This window comes from Micropterus salmoides, unplaced genomic scaffold, assembly GCF_014851395.1.
Source record: "Micropterus salmoides isolate LMB-PRFRI ecotype aquatic unplaced genomic scaffold, ASM1485139v1 Ms_hic_scaffold_19, whole genome shotgun sequence".
NCBI classification, from domain to species: domain Eukaryota; kingdom Metazoa; phylum Chordata; class Actinopteri; order Centrarchiformes; family Centrarchidae; genus Micropterus; species Micropterus salmoides.
Window position 1 is genome coordinate 4428020 of NW_024041039.1, and position 19705 is coordinate 4447724.

General features: G+C 40.9%; 1 protein-coding gene and 1 long non-coding RNA gene across 4 annotated transcripts in view; one reads left to right on the plus strand and one right to left on the minus strand.

Annotated features, from left to right (window-relative positions):
- Window positions 1–568, minus strand: part of LOC119910717 — a 102211-nt gene extending 101643 nt beyond the window's left edge. For both annotated transcript variants that reach the window (XR_005445689.1, XR_005445690.1), the window contains exon 1: window positions 214–568. This is a non-coding gene — a long non-coding RNA (uncharacterized LOC119910717). The remainder of the gene's footprint in view (window positions 1–213) is intronic.
- LOC119910711 (neuronal PAS domain-containing protein 3) overlaps window positions 1–19705 on the plus strand; it is a 659826-nt gene that overhangs the window by 384488 nt on the left and 255633 nt on the right. The gene's annotated exons all lie outside the window — the stretch shown is intronic.

The window sequence follows — 19705 nt, forward strand, 5'->3', positions numbered from 1 at the left end:
CCAAACTCACAACCAAAACCAGGACATCCAGGGGTTAAAGTAGTTTTCATCAGAATTTGATAAACGCCTGTTTGTCTCATGTCCACATTCTCACCAAAACACTTCCTATTCAGCTCAGTCAGGAGAGACTTAAATGAAAAAGAGGCTTAAAGAGGAATTAAAAGGAAAAGGAACAGGAGAGTTTAAGAAATGTGAGAGGGATGTATGGCCTACCTGGTGGAGGGGCTGTGACCACAGAGGCCAGAACCAGAATGGATGTGAAGGGCTCAGTGGGATCACTGAAGACTGCTTGATCCACCAGCTGCTGGAGCGAGAGAGGGAGGGAGGCCTGGAGCTGGAGTGATGCTGCAGTCTTTTATCTGGTCGGGGTCCTCCAGGAGAGAAAAGACAGTTTGAAAGTCTGACAGCAACAATATGATTGGCTCACAGAGGTTGTGGCAAATTCTGATTGGTTTAACTGAAAGAATGAACGCCCTCAATCTAATGACGGAGTTGGAAGCAGAAAAAAGGAAGAGAGGGGGCGGGGGAGAAATAGAGTCAGCATGAACGATGTCTTCCTGATTCAACTTCTGCTGAGTTTCCTTAATCTTAAAAAAAAGAGCTGCAAAGATAAAATGAGGAACCAGCAGATCTCAGAGCAGTAAAATATCATCTTATCTGTGTTCTTCAGCAGCTGCTACAGTATCACCATATTGCACCATGGACATCAGGAGTCAGATTCTGGTGGGAGAGGAGTTTGACTCTTCACCTGTCTGTTCATGTGTGCTGTCAAACATCACCATGGATCCTGTCTGTTTTCTAATAAACACTATCTGAAGAAAACAAGTTGCATCATTGCAAACATTTATCTTAACTAACAATCTTCACACCTTCAGCTTCCTCTCTTCTTCTTTTCGCTTGGTGAAACACGTCATTGTCACAAATAGACCTGAATGAACAAAGTGTGAACTCTGATGGCTGCATCTCATGTTGCTGATCAAGAATTTGGGGTCTCTGTCAGTCACTGTGGATGAGAGAAAACTACATTTCAAAATGTAAAAGTGAAAACTGTAACAGAGTTTTTGGCTGTTGAACATCGACAAGAAATTCAGAGAGACTGAAATCTAAAACAGACAAAAGTCACTATGAGGAAGTGACATCATCCTAACCACAGGAAGTAGCTGCTGCGTCTCTCTACTAAAGCACTAGTTTAGAAACTCAGACAGTTCTGAGCACGAGAACAAGAGACAGAAGAAGGAGAGACTCAGAGAATCATGATGGTTGAGTTCAAATGGATTTCTTTATTTCTTACAGCGGTGCTTCAGTTTACAGGTAAGAATACATATATCACATATATAAATGGAAGGCACATTGTAAAAAATAACTTGATCAATATTATTAAAGATTCTTTATTAGCTACATTTGATTTAACTAAGAAAACCAAATCTGTTGTTTCTAATGTGGTGAGTTTAGTGAACTCTTGGAAACTAAGGATAAAGAAATAATCGTCACTAACTATGAACATAACAGACATTTTCTCATTTCACTTTATTTTTCATCATTTTCTCAACAGCAGCAGCTGAAAACTTCCCCCTCCTTCACTGTCAGAGTTGGAGATGACGTCACTTTGCCTTGTGAAAATGTGATAGACGGTCAGCAAAACTGTGAATATACTACATGGCTCTTCATGGTTCGGGGGCAGATCAGCAGTAGCGCTGTTTGAACATGGGCAGATTCACAAAGACGCCAAATCTAAATCAGACAGACTGAGTGTTACAGAGAACTGTTCTCTGGTTATAAAGAAGGTCACAGTCGAGGATGTTGGTCGTTATTACTGTCAACAGTTCATATCAGGACAACACAACTCCAGACTCTCAGGTTATCTGTCTGTTATTATCAGTGAGTATTTCCATCAAATGTTTTCAGCTCAAACTGTCTTGTTAGAACAATATACTGAAACATTACAATAATTATGATCACAGTGATGAAGTTAACTTTACTCTTGTTGTCTTTCTCTCACAATATCTCCATCTTCACCAGTGACTGAACGTAAGGACGCTGATGAGGTGACGTTAACCTGCTCTGTGTCGAAACATGAACAGTTCTGTAGACACACAGTGAAGTGGCTGTATGACGGTAAAGATGTGGACAAAGATAACAAAGACATGAATACATCACAGTCTGGCTGCTACGCCGCTGTGTCTTTCCTGGATTCTCATTTTAGTAACAAATCAAAGTCTAACTTGAAGTGTGAAGTGACAGATGGTTACTCTGGAAAAGTGCAGCTGTTCACCTTCAGCCCTCAGTCCTCAGGTGAGAAAACAGGTGAGAATATGTGAGCTGGTGTGCGTTTCCCGAACAACCACGTAAGGTAACGTTGAACTATGTTGGTACGATGCATCGTTATACAAACAAACATCTGAAATACGACCGTTTCCCTAAACTGTCATACTTTGAACTAATTAGTTTGAGCCAACGTAGGTCGAACTAACATGTTTCCAGGTGTGTTCGTCTGACTTTCACAGCACGAAACTCACAAAACGTTGTCATATTCTGCCTAAATATGTCAGTTGTGACCGATATTAAGTGACATTATTTTGCGAACTTATTATTTAGGCTTTTTATATTATTGTCGTACCGACAATAACAAGAAAATCAACAATAGCGTTAATGAAATCAACAATATAAATAATATATAACCTAATCATTTTATTTAGCCTAAATATCGGCTATAACTTAGAAGAAAAAATTAAGAACTATTAGCGATTCCAAGACATTTAGTGAAATAGGTTTAGTATCTTTGTGTCAACACTGTAACACTATTATGAATCCCTTGGCATCTGACATCTAGGTTTTGAGAACAGCTCAGTGCGCTAAGTGTCTGAGCTTACGCATGTTCTCTATTGAGACAGATACGACTCCCGTGAGTTCTCTATTTATCTTTGTTATAAAGGCAACGAAAACTCTCAGGGATTTATTCATTACAGTACTTTCATGGATTTTATGCTGTCCCTTTTTATGTTTGTAATGAAGACTAGAGAACACCCATCTTCCCCAGAGGCCCAGAAACGTATACATGTAGGTAATATTAAAAGTCTTGTCTTTACATTCTCCGTTTTGTCCTTTAACCTTTGTACTGGGTGACTAATATTAAATTAAGTTATTGTGAGCAGACGGGTAATCTGTGAGAAAAACACCTGCTGTTTGTAGATGGTCTACACTGAGATACTTAGTAGCCTACTGAATCAATGCAACCCTACCCATGACCCCACAAATACATTTAAAAGTACTTTTACAAATACATTTATTTTAAATTGACCTTAAACATGTTTGTACAGCAGGATTATCTAACATTCCCTGCTTAAAACACATCACATCCACCTCCTAACACTGCATTTTCTGCTCTCTGTGACGTAGTCACCGTGAACTAAGCTTCTAACCACAGGTCAGGAGCTGTAGTTCCAACTATGCAACTTAACAACAGTTGGTGCGAACGTTCGTCTGAACTATGGTTTCAGGGAACACCTGTCGCTTAACGATGGTTCGTACCGTGTAAGTTACCAACTTAGTTACCTCCGTAGTTCCAACTAGGGTTTTAGGAAACAGTTGCGTCGCAACTGCAAAGTTCCAACCAAGGAAGTTGCTACCGCAGTCAGCAACGATGCTTTTGGGAAACACACCCCTGTTCAAGATGATTAAAACCACCAAAACATTTGTTTATTTGATGACTTTTCACAGTGATGAACTTTACTCTTGTTTTCTTTCTCTCGCAATATCTCTGACATCTAAACCAGCAACAACAACAACAACTAAACCAGCAACAACAACAACAACTAAACCAGCAACAACTAAACGAGCAACAACAACAACAACTAAACCAGCAGCAACAACTAAACCAGCAACAACAACTAAACCAGCAACAACTAAACGAGCAACAACAACAACAACTAAACCAGCAACAACAACTAAACCAGCAACAACAACTAAACCAGCAACAACAACTAAACCAGCAACAACAACTAAACCAGCAACAACTGAAAACACAAAATCAGTTACAGCCACAACAACAACCAATGATGCTTCAACAAAACTACAAGGTAGTAACTCATCTTTCTCTGGAGTCTCTCTGTCTTCCTGTCAGCCTCTTTCTCTTCCTGTACTGAACTTCATTATTTTATTCATGTTTTTTTTGTTTGTTGTACAGGTTTAGTTTTTGGTGTTTTTTATGGCAAAAGATAAAAGCTTCTTTAATTAGGTCACATTTTCAGAAAAGACAAAACTGGCCATTCATCATAGTAAAATACAGAAAATAGGAAGTGATCAAGAAATTATGATTCATTAATTTATTTAGGGCTGACTCCACATAGTCAAAGGTTTGATGCTTCGATGGGCGGAGTCTGATTCAACTGTCAATCTCACAGTCGAAACTTCGCATCAAAATGAGGATCATGGCATTTTGGCGATATGGGGGTGCTCAATGTCTGTTTTACATAGAACTACCAGTTTTCTCCCAGTAAGTTAATATACAGTCTAGCTCTGCGGTAGTGGCAGAGAGATGGAGCCCCTGCGTCCCCGCTATTGTGCCAAGTTGTCCAGACCTCGCGGGACTTTCGGATCATTTATCACTATTGATAAACCTCACAAAGAATATTATCCATTCATCGTCAACCGCTTATCCTGCGTACAGGGTCGCGGGGAAAGAATATTATATTATTTTTAAATAGTACTTGAAATAGACCCGTAAGGAACCGCAACGTGCATGCATTTGTAGGCCGCACGGCACGCATGAAAAACTCTGCATAAGACCGGTGAAAGGCCGGCGAGCAGAGCTGAGAGGAAATGATCAACAGCAAGCCTCAGTTTATCTGTAACGTTAAATGTACAATGTAAGTTACACTGACTAATGATGATAGAGGCTGCAATCCCCCACAGTCGCCGTGCACAAACACACACTGATTCCTCTATCAGTCGACTTTGGGCAAGACTTGACAATTCTGATTGGACCATGTCAATCGTTAGTTGGGGACAGCCCTAAATTCATTATTGATCTCTCTCTCAATTTTCAAATTTCAATTTTCAGTTTCAAACTGGCTTGACTGGCATGAAAGAATAATGTTCATATTACCAAAGCAACAGTAAAAGAAAACAAACAAAGAACCATAACAATAACAACATTGTCGCTATAGTAACGGTATGATGGTTTCATATTTGTGTTCCTCTGGTTGTCTTCAGGTTTTGACATGTACGTGTATATTTAGCTGCAATTATGTCACATCTTTGTGTTTCACCTAGTAGGTATGGAAGTTTTCCTTTATAGGTTTCAGTAATTTGTAGTTTTCTCTTAGATCTTTGTGTTTTTCACATGTTGTGAGGAAGTGTTGTTCATTTTCTATTTCCTGTGATGTACAAAGTGAGCAGATCCTTTCCTCTCTAGGAAGCCAGGTTTGTCTCTGGCGGCCCGTCTCGATGGCTAGGTTCTGATCACCGAGTCTGAACGTGATTGTAGAATTTGGTAGCTCTTTATTGGATTTGGATCAGTGAGTATTGGCCTAGTTCTGCTCTGCTGATGTTGTTTGGGGTTTTTTCTGTCTACATACAAAATGCTCTTACAGAATTCTGTATGAAAAGATTCAGTTGGGTGTTTCTCCCATTTTACAAACCTAGACCTGAGTGGACCCCATATTTACCTCCCATAAAGGGCAGTTGGTTCCAGGACCGATTTGAAAATCTTTAGCCAGATCTTTATTGGTATATCATGTTTTATATTTCTTCAGATGGCATAGAAAGCTCTCCTTGCTTTGTCCCACAGATCTTTCACAGCCATGTTGAAGTTTCCTGTTGTGCTCATGAGCCCAGATATGTGTAATTTTATAGATGTTGTGTCTAAATATATTTGTGCTTGTTTTCTTGATGTCTGCATCGTTTTTGGAAGACCATGATCTTTTTTTTGAGGTTTACTGTCAGGGCCCAGGTGAGACAGAATTCATGCAGCTGCTGGAGTCTTAGGACTTACTGTAGTCATCTGCAAATAGAAGGCATTTAATCTGTGTGTCATGCAGTGTGAGGCCGGGTGCTGCAGATTTTTCTAGATTATTTGAGCCCGTTCTCATCTCAGGGTGTCCAATACTGACGCTTTCAGAAAAAGTGACAAAGCATAGTTATTTGGGAGAGACCGTAGGAACTGTGATTGGTCAGCTGGGTAGCCTCGCAATACCTCCGACAGGAATGCCCCGTGCTTTGGAGTAAACTTTACAAGCGGGCAAACCAGCCATTCACGTTAGCGGAGGGCTAAAAAGGAAGTTAGCCTGCTCGGCCGGCAAAAGTCAACACAGTGGACGCTGAAGCGCTGCCACCTACAGCTGTGCACGTCGACCGCAATGCGCACAGCTGTAGGGTTAGCCGCCAACGTCAAATAATTAAGCTTTGTCACGTTGTCTCACAGCGTTGGTAATGACGCACTGAGATGAGAACGTGTTGGTGCTTTGGGTTTTATACATATATTGAAGACAGTTAGAATGCATTGGTTTTATGATGTCATATGTTTTCCCTCCAACAACACACTCAATAAGTTTAAAGAATAAGCCCTCTCTCTCTCTCTCTCTCTCTCTCTCTCTCTCTCTTCTGAGTCTAAAGTCTGAATGTCAGAGTGACACTCGGCTGTGGGTGGAGATATTCTCTTATTCAGTCAGACGTGTTCACACAGCACAAAATAACAAAATCACCAATAAGATGTCCTGTTTTATTGTCTTTCCAGGTTGGTGGTGGTTTGTTGCAGTTGCAGCACTTTATAACTGTTGTTATTGTTGTTGCTCTCATCAGATGGAAGAAAACTAAAGGTGAGAGCAACCACAGATATTATAAACAAGAAGTTTTGATGAACCTGGATTTTTATTGTTGAAGCTAAAGTCGACTCTCTTTTGTCTCTTCAGGAAAAAAACCCCAGATGGATGAAAACACTGTGAGTTTTACGGCTGAGTAATCAAATGTTTCTACAGTTATGAGCAGCTGAATCAGCTGCTCTCTGACAGAGTCATCCAAATCTAAACAGCCTTCACAGAGCCAGTGTTTGACCACATGGAAGTAGACTCTGTTTGTTTGTTGTTTTCAGGGACGGAGCTTAAACCCTGCAGTGAGTCCAGAAAGCAGTCAGGACACGGTGAGATCTCACACTACACCCAGGACAAAGTTACACTCACTGTTTTTAGATTTGTTGTTCAAAATGTAGCTCTATGAGACACACAGTGACTCTTGAATCTAAGTTGTTTCTGCAAGAGAAGAAGTGGGGAGTCTGATGATGCAGCTGGACGACACCAGAACAGACCAGAACACAATCAAGTCCACATGTTACTGAGCAGCCATTATGTTGTCTTCTCTGTGTAGGCTGATCCTGAAGATGGTGTTTCCTACGCCTCCATCAGCTACACCAGGAAGACCAACAGTAAAGGCCGGGTAAGCTGTCTGATTGGTTCTAGTGATGATGGCAGTGAATGAAAACACTTCTCTCATTTAATGTTGTGTAATTTCTGTGTTGTGCTGTTTGTCTCTTTTCCAGGTTCTGGGTAAAGATGGTGATGATGAAGATGATGCAGTGACCTACAGCAGCGTGAAAGCTTCCTCTTCTTCTGCTGGAGCCTCAGCTGATCCCAGCGACCTCTACGCCACCGTCAACAAACCAAACAAATAAGAGACCACAGTGTAGTTACAGCTCATATCATTACAGGTAATTTACACTGAGAACTGATAAATGTTTTATTATTTGAATTATTTTATGATAATATATGGGACATTTAGCTTGATGAACTTGCTGTCAGGCACTTTAATGTGCTAGTGCTGTGTTGTAGTTAAACATGTATTAGTTTTTACTGTTATTTCTGTATCAGCTGTTATTGTTTGAAATGCAGTCATTTTAACATCTATATCTCTGTTCAGGTTATTTTTCATGTTCCTGTATGAAAGTAATTAAAGCAAACTAAGAGGAAGTGGGACAACGCTCATCTTGACTGAGTCACTTCTGAGAGTCAAAATAAACAGGGTTTAACACCTCCACAGCTCTTCACACTTTTAACTTCCTCTTCTTCTATTTAGAAGGTGAAACACGTCACTGTCACAAATAAAAGTGTGAACTTGAGGCTCAGTTGAACCTAAATATAGTTTATTTGTAACTGTCATGTTTCAGAGGAAACTAGCAGTGGTGAAGCCGTTCGCACGACTCAGTGACAGACAATATAAAGACCAAGTTCAGTTTTACTTGATCCAGGCAGGCAGAGTCAGAACAGCAGGTAATAATGCTGCATTTGACACATGAAGTTGGAAGTTTCAACTGGGACACCTCCTTAAGAAAGCTTAATGTTAAAGCTTAAAGGTTCAGTGTATAATATTTCTAAAGTTCTTCTTGTTCTACTTCTTCTTGTACTCATCACTACATTGAATACGCATGTTAGAAGAAGAAGAAGAAGTAGTAATAATCTACAGGAGGGGTCGGAAAGTAAGTTTTGCATCGGAGCAATATTTTCAACCGTTAGATGGTGGAGGAGAATATAAGTCAAAATATTGACCTGTGTTATGTCGATGTGTTCAGTTAGCTCAGTTGATAAAATGCAAGATTTGCATCTTCAGGGTTTGATCCCACTTTAGGACAACTTTTTTTCTTTTTTCAACAAATGGATTCTGCAGCGAATGTTTCTCAGATCACGGCACGTGCTGCAGTTTATTTTCAGTGTTTGATCCACATCCATCAACCTACGAACGCTTTTTCATTTCCCCAGTATCTCCAGACAGAGAACATTTAGGGGAATCACGTTCTTTCAGGCTCTTTCAGAGGTGCGTCAAGCAGACTACAGACTCTTTTAATGTTGTTCAGAATTTTTCAAAGTAAAAGCTCAGTTCAACGCCAAAAAGCTTCTTGTGCTTTTATTTTGTAGACAAAACCCCTAAAGAGGAAGTGATTATGTGAGTAACTGTTGCTGTCATGACTGAGATCTATTTCAGCACCGCTATCAAAGCATTTATTTATTTATATTTTTTGCTGCTATCAAAGCACCATAATCTGGCAGCGGGCCAGATATTATTGCTGGCGGGCAGTTTTGGGTCCATAATCACAGAGAGAATGAATGTGTTTCTCTTGTCAGTGTTTGTATAAACTTTATCTAATGTGTGGTTTATAATGGACTGTGGTGCAGAAACAGTGACAGTGTTTCAGACTCTCGGCTCACATTCTCCATGTTGTCTGTTAGTGGCCAAGTCACAATAACATCTGGTTTTACTGAATAATTAAGTAAATATAATTTCTTAATCCCTGCGACCCTGTACGCAGGATTAGCAGTTGATGATTGATGCTTGGATAATTTCTTTATAAATATACTGAAACCTCATTTCTTGACTGGCCACTCTCTGCTGTCTCATACCGCATTCAGACCAAACGCGAATTTTCACCTCGCGACGCTTTTCTCGCGTGAGTACATTGTGTTCACACAACGCGAGAAGGCGAATTTAACACGATAACGTGAATAAACACAACTCGCCATTACTACAGTTGTATGAACCCAAAGTAACATTTTGATGTGATTAAATAGCAATAAACGGATCAAACTGATGCTGAAATAACTACAATATGATGCAGTTTTGTTAAACATATGAACTAACAACACTGGAACCGGATGTGCACGGAAGCTAACTGCTGAGACGCTCGAGTGAAGATGAATCAACGTTGTAATCATAAAAACTAAAGTAAAGCTAATTTAATAAAAGCAGTTTACTCCGAGCTCCTCCCTCGAGCAAACGGCGTAGTTGTCAGAGGAAAACCCAGTCCGACCACGGGTGTTTATTTGTCCGAAACCTGGAGCGCTGCTCTCTGCTCCTCTAGCCCAAGTTTAGCAGCTCTCAGCCGGCCTGCAGATTTTCAGTCGCCTGCTCTGCCTGGCCCTCTCCACACATCGCTCTGAAGCTGTCGGTGACGAATGGACAATCTCAACGTTGATAGGCTATCGCGACTCAGCGTCATGTGAATTCCTTCGCGTTGCCGGCACCGCCCCCTTCGCTCCACCCGACAGAAAATCACGGCTCTACGCGTCTTTTCATTCACTTTGTATGTAAACTCACCGCCTCTAACGCTCGCTTCACTTTTGGTCTGACCTTTGGTCTGGCATTTTTCGTTGGTCTGGAGGCAGCGAAAAAAACGTCGCTCTATGTGCTCATGTAACGCCGCTTTTTACGGGGCTCAGTGTCCCCAATGACGCGCATCATACAAGACGCGTATTGTTAGATGATAATGAGCTCCACCCTGTCTTTTCCAAAGCCAATCAGTTTGAACTGTTATCACCAATCAGTAAATAATAAAATCGCCGCCTTACAAATAGATTTTCTATGGGTCGCAGGTTCGTGCCCCGTTTGCATCTTATTCATTGCGGGAGGTTTTTCTGTTTTCTGTTACAATGGCAATCGGTAAACTGAAGTTATAAGCACACAAACCTTACTGTGTTTTCCTCTATTTTATTAACCTAATAGAACCAATATATAATATATAATATAATATTAATGTACCGACTGAGCTTACTATGAGGTGCAACGTCTGCAGGCTTGAGAAAGGAGGATGGTTGGTGTGTGCAACTGACTGTTCAGCAAATGCACAACAAATACAAGCTTTGAATCTGCAGGGCCCTGTTTCAGAAAGTGGGTTTAGTGAAAACTCTGAGTAAATTGAGCCCGAGATGAAGGAAACTCTTTTCGGTTTCAGAGAGCGAGATCAGATTAACTCTAGGTCTGTAACCCCGGCAACTTACGCTGTGAACCTAACCTGCTCGGGAGGAGGTTTACTTCAACTAACGCTGAGTTTCTCTCCGACTCCTCTCCTGCGGTGTGACAAAAGTGACATTACCTCATTCATACTGTCGATATCAAAGCACATATTGGAACACAGTTACGTCTTTAGAAACATCGAAATCATCTTTTTAAAAAACCTTCATGTTCAACTCTCTGACAAAATACAAAATGAGCAAGATTTTATTAATGGAACATAGACGTCTAAAACTTCACAGTCAGTTAGACACATTTTAAATTGCAAAAAATCATTAATAGGTATAGGCCTACTGAGTCGGACTGTGGCTTTACAATCACAAGTCCATGAAAAGCCTAAAATGTGTCTAATCTGTTCGATTAATATTTTCATCTTACGTTATTGTCACTGGCATTTAGTCCGTCAGGTTCCAGCTGAATAAACAGGCCTGTAGCTGTTTAAAATGAATGAACAGGCTGGAGGAGAATTCGAGCACTTTATTATTCATTAAGGAAATTCCAGTCTGCTAAATGATGAATCAGCAACGCTGTATGAAATGTAATATTGTTAACGTATCAATCATGCGTTTTATAGCCAATCATGATCTGTGGTGGCCTTTTTAAATGTAGTTTTCCTAAACTGGTCACTAAGTGTCTGGGCTTGTTCTGAAAAAGTCCTCCATCTTTAGAAAGGTGATTTCAGCAGCCAACATATCTTTAAACATTCTCTAAAAACTGGTAAAAATAAACCTCCTTGAGTTTTAATTGAGAAATTAATGAACAGAAAACCACCAAAATTAATTTCAAAGAATAAAGACAGCGTTTCACTTCCTTTAACTGTTAAAATGTTCTTCTGTTGACCTTTTTCATCAAGTTTATCATTTCAAGCCTGAAATATTTAATTTCATGTGTAATGAATCTAGAATATATAAAGTTTCACCTTTTGAAAAAAATGTAAAAATAAATGAAATTTCCACTATATTATAATTTTATGAGATGCACCTGTAGATTACTTGACATTTTAGGTGGCAAGTTTTGAACCTGCAGCAGTTCACAACTCCATCCTTGATTAGGAGAGTGCCCTTCTTTATTTTTGTAACACAGCAGATGGAAATGAGCACAGACTCACATTTCTTTTAGCCAAATTTTCAAATATGTGCTTAAAATTATGAAAGTGGATGGAGACCCAGCTGTGGTAGGGCTGCGTCTTTCCATGGGACAGGAAGTCCCAATGTCATGAATATTACTGAAAAGATAATCAGATATGCTCTTCGAAAGTTGTACCACACCAGGTTTCAAGGTACATCATGTAGGAACACACCTGCCTCCAGTGGTCTGATCGTCTGTGCTGCTGCATCCAAACCAAGAATGTCCTGAAGGAAGTCATTTCTCTAGAAATTAAAATATACAAGAATGCATGTGTACTGTAGCCAAATCCTTAAAACGTCTAATTTATTGGTAGTTTGTGAGTGCCACCTAGTGGAGGTCTTGCATTATATTTGGATTGTGCTGAATTAGTTCTAATTTGTTAATAAAAGTAAAGGGAAACACAGACGTTATTTACTTAAAATGTAGCTACAACACAGCGTTTCATTTTGCAAAATGAAAGTCCTTGGTTTTAATTTTTGGAGGTTAGTATACTCATTTTACCAGGAGCGAGTTAGGACCTTCCACAAATGATAACCTGTTCAATGGGGATGTGAACCTGCAACCTGCCTCATAGAGCAAACTTCTCACTATGACTGTATAAGCTACAATCTATCTGTCTACCGTCAATATTTCCAGTGACATTGTCTAACAATTTGTAAAGGGCATAGTGGCAAGGCAAGTTTATTTATAAAGCACAATGCATACAAAGTGGAAATTCAAAGTGCTTTAGAAAAAATCAGATGAAAGAACACCAAGAATGTGCGTTAAAAGAACATAGAGAAATAAAAGATTAAAGTGGGCCTACTATAAAAATAAATAAAATATGCCTAAAGGATAAGAAAATCTACAGCATTCTGGATTCTGAGTGGAAAATTAATGGTTAATTAAGTGATTGCCGTTTCTTTAGATAAACATATACAACACAATAGTAGGTAGTTTCGTATAGCTTAATGGGTGCAACAATTTTGCAGGTCAATCTTACATTGCCGTGATTTAATTAGGACCAAAGTAAGATCCCATCTCTCTAACTATAGACAACTCAAAAGGTCTGGAGTGGTTTTCTTATGTGTCTGTGGCTTGCTTACAGACAACAGAGAGGTTTTGTAGTTCCTTCAACACACAACATAATAAATTTTAGGCCTATATTAAATATAATATACAATGAAACAATTTCTACAGTTATTTATACACATAAGCTATAAACATATAGGCCTACGTATGCTATACACCCGAACATGTATTGTATTGTATTGAAGAGTCCATCTTGACTGCGTTAGTGCACCAAGCATCATCGATGTAAAACACAGAGTCCACTTCTGCTCATCTTGCCAGAGTCTTGCGCTGACAGATCGAAACATGGACCAACTGCCAAGTGCTTGATCGGGGATGTTGATGGGGCAGGTCTCTGTAACAATGTGGACAAAACTGAATTCATTTGCTTGGTCAACATGAGTCACATTTTGTCCAGACTGCATCTTTAGGAGCAGAATTAAGTCCAAGCTGGGCCAGCATGGCTCCTCTCCTGGCTCTCCGTCCTCTCCTCTGAGCGATCGCTGCACCCGCGTGGTGCCTAGTCCGGTTGTTCGGCCCGGGTGGATCGTGGTCTGCTGGTCCTTAATCCAAAAACCCCGTCTTCATCTTCCAGTGACTTTACGCATTGGCAATTAAGCTGGGGGGAAAGTGTAGCGAAGTTTGAAGGAGCTAACGTTACCAGCTACTGCTTCTACAAGCGCTGCCGGTTGCCATAGAAATCAGAATAAGTTGGCTCATTTTAAATGGATTACCTGCAAAAAGACTAGAGACTCTCATACTAAAAAAACTAGAGAAAACCCATGTCCGTTTTACTGTGCTGCCATGACCTGCAGATTCAAAGCTTGTATTTGTTGTGCATTTGCTGAACAGTCAGTTGCACACACCAACCATCCTCCTTTCTCAAGCCTGCAGACGTTGCACCTCATAGTAAGCTCAGTCGGTACATTAATATTGGATTGGTTCTATTAGGTCAATAAAATAGAGGTTAGGTTTGTGTGCTTACAACTTCAGTTTACCGATTGCCATTGTAACAGAAAAGCCTCCCCCAATGAACAAGATGCGAGCGGGGCGCGAACCTGCAACCCATAGAAAATCTATTTGTAAGGCAGCGATTTTATTATTTACTGATTGGGTGATAACAGTTCAAACTGATTGGCTTTGGAAAAGACAGGGTGGAGCTCATTATCATCTAACACTACGCGTCTTGTAACGCGTTATGATGCGCGTCATTGGGGACACTGAGCCCCGTAAAAAGCGGCGTTACATGAGCACATAGAGCGACGTTTTTTTCGCCGCCTCCAGACCGACGAAAAATGCGTCGTTGTTTACACAATTCCACGGCGCTTTTTACGACGTTTTGCTTTTTGGCGGCGTAAAAGCGGCGTCCTGGCCGTTCAAACGGAGCTTTTTACGCAGTTTTTTTAACAAAACGAGGTAGGAAAGTGGCGTATTGTGAGCCTTTTAGCGTTCCATACCGTAGCTGTCCTACGCTCTGAAAGGGTAGGGGGCAGTGGTAGGCTGCACAGATGGTTGCAATTCACAACCCTCACCACTAGATGCCACTAAATCTTACACACTGAACCTTTAAGAAGTCTTACACACTTCTCTGCGCTTCTATTTCAGCATTTACCAAATCTCCATAGTGACGGTGTCTGCCCCCCCGACCATTTACATCAATTAAATTAAAGGTAAACTGAAGAGGAGCTGTGCATAAAAACCTAATAAAATTAAACTGCTGCAATAGTACAAAAAATAGGATAATTAAATGTGGACTCTCAAACATCAGATTTCTCTCATCTTAATGTGAACTAGTGAATGAATTAATATCAGATTATATGATTGATTTATTTTGTCTGACCAGTAGATCAGTTAGGTCTTCTGACCAGGGCTCACTAGTTGTTCTGGCAGGCGTTTTCTTCAAACTAGATCTTTTTTACAGCAGACGTGTTTAATTGTCAGGACTCTGAAACTGAAGCAGCTAAATGGAATCCAGCCATCATTAATTGTTTAATTTATTCCTGCTGTGCTGTGTCAAAATGTCTTCTATGAAAAAAACAGATGTGTGTGTTTTGGTCAGGTTAGTATTGAATCTGGATATTTTCCCTTCAGGCCAGTAGGGGCTGATTAATGTTATTGTGCAGGTCCTGACTGGGACATAATATAATGCTCCTGTACACTGAGTTGTTTTAGATCGAGGAAAGTTTCAACTAGTCAAACTTTAAGTTCTCTGCATCTCACACTGTGAAATCATCTGTGTCAGGTTAGTGTTTGTTTACTGAAGCCATCAGTTAGCAGCAAGCCAGTAGGACTCCATCCATCCATCCATCCATCCATCGTCAGCTGCTTATCCTGCATACAGGGTCACGGGGGGCTGGAGCCAATCCCAGCTGACATCGGGCGAAAGGCGGGGTACACCCTGGACAGGTCGCCAGTCCATCGCAGGGATAAAATCCATTGACCACATTTAGCAAAGTCAGACGCACATCATGATACTTGAATAAGACTCACAATTACCTTCTTTCTTTTGGTTTGTTTTATTTTGGCTTTGCTGTTATCTAATGCTGTTTCAACACCGTTTTATGTTTCTGATTGTTGAAATAAGCTATAAAGTAGTATAAAAAAAAAAGAAATCACCGACCATGACGGATATACGATGTTGGTCATCATGTAAGTTACCATTGGCTATTGAGCCTTTTCTCTCTTATGCCATAACTCCCTAAGATGTCTGTCAACAATGACTGACCTGTTCGAGCTGTTACTGGTCTTGTAAAATGATCAAAGTGAGGATAACGTTGCAGCGTGTAGCCTCACGTTAGGTATTGCAGCCTTCAGCAATATCATTAATTCATTTTACTTCAGTCACAGATGCCGACACCCTCGTTTTAATAAAGGCCATGATGAAGCTGGATGACCTCTACAGTAAATGTGATGTATTATTTCAGTGTCTCCCACACACTGATTTATTTGTGATGGCCGGCCACATTATCAACGCTGACCACCACATATTGATTTTCGATTATTATTCTTTTTTACTATTTATAAGTGGTAACATCTATCTGATTACAGAGCTGCGCACAGCGTACATATTCCCTCAGCACCTCCTCTCGCTCGGTCGCTCTCCCTCTCTCTTTCTCTCGCCACAGTTACGCTGTCATTCTGTGGGAAACACTGTGTTTGCTGTTTACATACAATAACTGGGATTCATGTTGCTAAATATGGGGGGCAGGAGGGTGAGTGTGAGCAAGCATTTTCAACGAGACAACCCTTTCCATTATTTGGTGACTGGTACCCTTCAGGCCTTTTTGCTATCTTTCCTTGAAATCATGACGTTTTCCATCAAGGTCAAGGAAACATGGTTAGAAAAGGAGATTCTTTTAATTTTGGGTTAGGGGTATTAATCTATGTCAATGGTTCTCCCTGTGTTTTCCAACGACTCCACAGTTTAGGATACAGAGCTAAAGGCAAGACAAGGGCCAGCACATGTCGCTCTGGGCTCTCCTGGCAGTGTGGAGAAAGGAGCATTTGAGTCTGTTAAGTTTTGGCATTGAGCTGTGATGGTTAGGTTTAGGAGAAACCCGTCAGTAAGGGGAAAGATCCCATGAGTGCTCCTAAGATGAGCATACTGGAGGCCAGGAAGGAATCGGGCACTTATTTTATTATTATTAGATTTCGCTATTAACCTCCCTTTGAAATGTCACAGTTAATTAATTGTACAGGCTCCACCACACCGAAATGAAACTGTTGCAATTTGCACAAAACGAAAACAAAGTTACTGGAGCGGTGCACCAGCTTGAAGTGCCGTGCTTATCAGAGACATGGAGGCTACTCCTGTACACTGCTAAACTATGGCAGATGGACCAAACTGTGAAGCTTTATTTCCAGCAAAGAAACGGCTGAAGTCGGCAGTGTGAGAGAATTCAGACTGACCAAGGCGTTATTTAAGAGGTGACTGATCACCTGTTCAAAAACATGCCATTAAAAGGAGCGAATAACTACATTAAACTTGATGAGGCACCTGCGGGGTCTCCACCCAGCTTTGCACGCCTAAGTAATGTAATACGAACTGAGTTAAATAACGTGGCAAGTTATAGGGAATTAAATATAAACGTGTCACTTACAATCGATGCCGTAGTGGTGAGACTCGAGCTTTCAAAGCAGGTGAAACCTTTCAGACACACAGCAACGACAGCACCGCTGCGCTATGAAACCATTATTTTCACTGGCTTGTGCCACAGAGGTTTGTTTCAAATCAAGCAACGTGCGGTCAAAGTAGTTGAACTTTTGCCTTGAGCCCAGCTTCTAGTGCAGCGCAAATCATTTCTTTTCTGAAAGGGCCTTTATGGAAGAACGTAGTCCTCTCAAGCTCCTTCAGTCACTGAACATTTAACGTTACATCCTGTTGCCTCCTCCTGTCTGTGTTGAGAAAATGTTTCCAGAGGGCTGTTTCACAAAAGACAGCGGATTAAACCAGGGTTTTCCGGATATCCTGGCTGAATTAAGCCCTGATTCGGTTTCAGGAAAGCAGTAGGACATAAGTTACCATGGCGATTTATCCTGTGCAGCTAGCCTGCTCCAGACCAGGCCAACAGCCAGGCAGTGTTGCCAGATTGGGCGGGTACCACGGCTTTCGGGGAGGGGATTCTTACCACTGAATCATTAATAGCTGCAAGCATAGGCCTGGGCTGACTGTGAAAATATCAGGCATGTTTGTCTTATTATTATAATTATACAAATAGAATGATTAATATTATCATATGTAGCAATTTTGCTGCAATACGCTTCACACAGCAGCTGTTTGCGACCTGTCCTTTCTTTTCTCCGTGAGAGGGAACATTTTTAAAAGTTGCGTGGCGCTGCAGAGAGCCCCCAGCTGCAGTAGTGCGTAATATTCATCCAGCCAGACGAACGATCACGAACCGTTGACAGCGCGTCGGCCGAACTAGCGACACAACCCGAATACCGGAGACCGAGCGGAGCGGACAGGGCGACCGGCCCGCTGCTGACGGTCAGTGATCGTTCTCTCTGGCTGAGTCTGACGCTCCTTTACGCACGGATGGATAGAGAAGTATAGAAATGAATGGCCATAAAGCATGCTGTCAATATTTTACAGACCCCCCAATATCACAAATCGTGCTTTTAGGGGAGCTGATGTCCTCTTTAGGGACCAAAGCTCCCTGGATCCCCCCCCCACACACACACACCGTTGGCGCTGCGCTAAAGTCATCTGTCAGTGATGTAGTTACCCAAAATTCCTGAATGAAGTTAAAGCGTGTCATGTCATTGGATGAAAGGAATCTGACTTGGAAAAATACAGGAGGCCGCCTTACAAACGAGTGTGTGGAGGATATAGTCGTTTCACCGCAAGGTTTTGATGCTGTCATTAAAACCTTACACTCCAGTCCAGCAGGTGGCGCTAATGCACCTAAAACGGTTTATTTATGTAGGCCTATGCTTTGGCTGCCAGTGTGTATTTCTTGTATATAAAGTATGTAGGCTATGTAAATGTAATGTAACCGTAGGTAAGGACACGTGGAAGTTAAAATACTGAAATAAATACTGATAATTTGGGCGTTTTGTGTGCGGTTTGGCGGTTTTGAACAGTTTTTGGGCTGGAATTCATGAGCAGGATCTGGCAACACTGCAGCCAGGCTTAGTTAATCCTGGTCCCTTATCTATCAAAGTGTTTTTTTCAGTTATGCCATGTTCTTATGTATGTGTTTTGCATATTTTTCATTAGCACTGCCTGCATTAGAATAGCAGTTTGTGGTTATTAGGTTTCATAAGTGGAGAAGATGCGTGCACCATACTTTGCAGACAACGAGCATCAGCGAGTAGGTTTACGTGGAATAAAAGCACATATTTGTACATGTATTTTACAGTCGAACTGCTGTTAAAAGAAAAAAAATCTCATTAAAAAATTCTCTGTTGAATGTTAATCTGTATAAAAACCTAAAAATATTGCAGAAATACCTTAAAATTACATAAAAAGAAGACTGCTGTTTTAATACAGTATTATTTGATATATTTTTAAGATAATCCAATCCATCTACAAGAACTCCTTGTCAAAGTAAAGACTTTTCTATGTAAAGCAAACAGAAAATGTTGTAAATACCTTCAGATACCCTAATTTAAAGCCCAATACCAGAATATTAATAGATTTAAACTTTTATTTTATGCCATTATCCAATCGATTTACAGTAAATTCCTGTTAAATATTGGTTTTAAAAAACCAAGATCATGTGATATTAAGTTACAGAAACATAATTTTAACAGTTATTGCTTTATAACGATAAATGCCCAAGAAGTTCTGCTAAGTGAGGGAGGATCTGATGTGGGAGAGATAGCGGCAGCACGGGTGTGTCTGTCTGTGAGTGAGAGAGAGAAAAAGAGAGAGTTTATTTATTCTCATAGCTAGGCTAACTAAAGGCTCCTGCAGACTACACGGCTTTCAGCGTCGGCCGATGGCCGGGCTGTTCAGACTGCACAACTTGCCGTCTTGAAGTCGTTGTGGCGTTCACACTACGTGACTGGTCGGTGACAGGGGGTCACACACTACACGAGCTGACAGCGGCTGTGAGCAGGAAACGTCTGAGCTACAGAGAGCTGGAGGGGAGTAAAAAGTGTTTTGCGGTGAAAAAGTAGCTGCCTGCTCTCATTGGCTGGATGTGGATGTCAAGTCGGCCGACTCCTCCAGATATTTGGATGCTAGATATCTGGCTGGCCTTGGCGATGTGTCAGAAATGTGTCAGGGAGCCGTTTTTATGCGTCGAGTAGT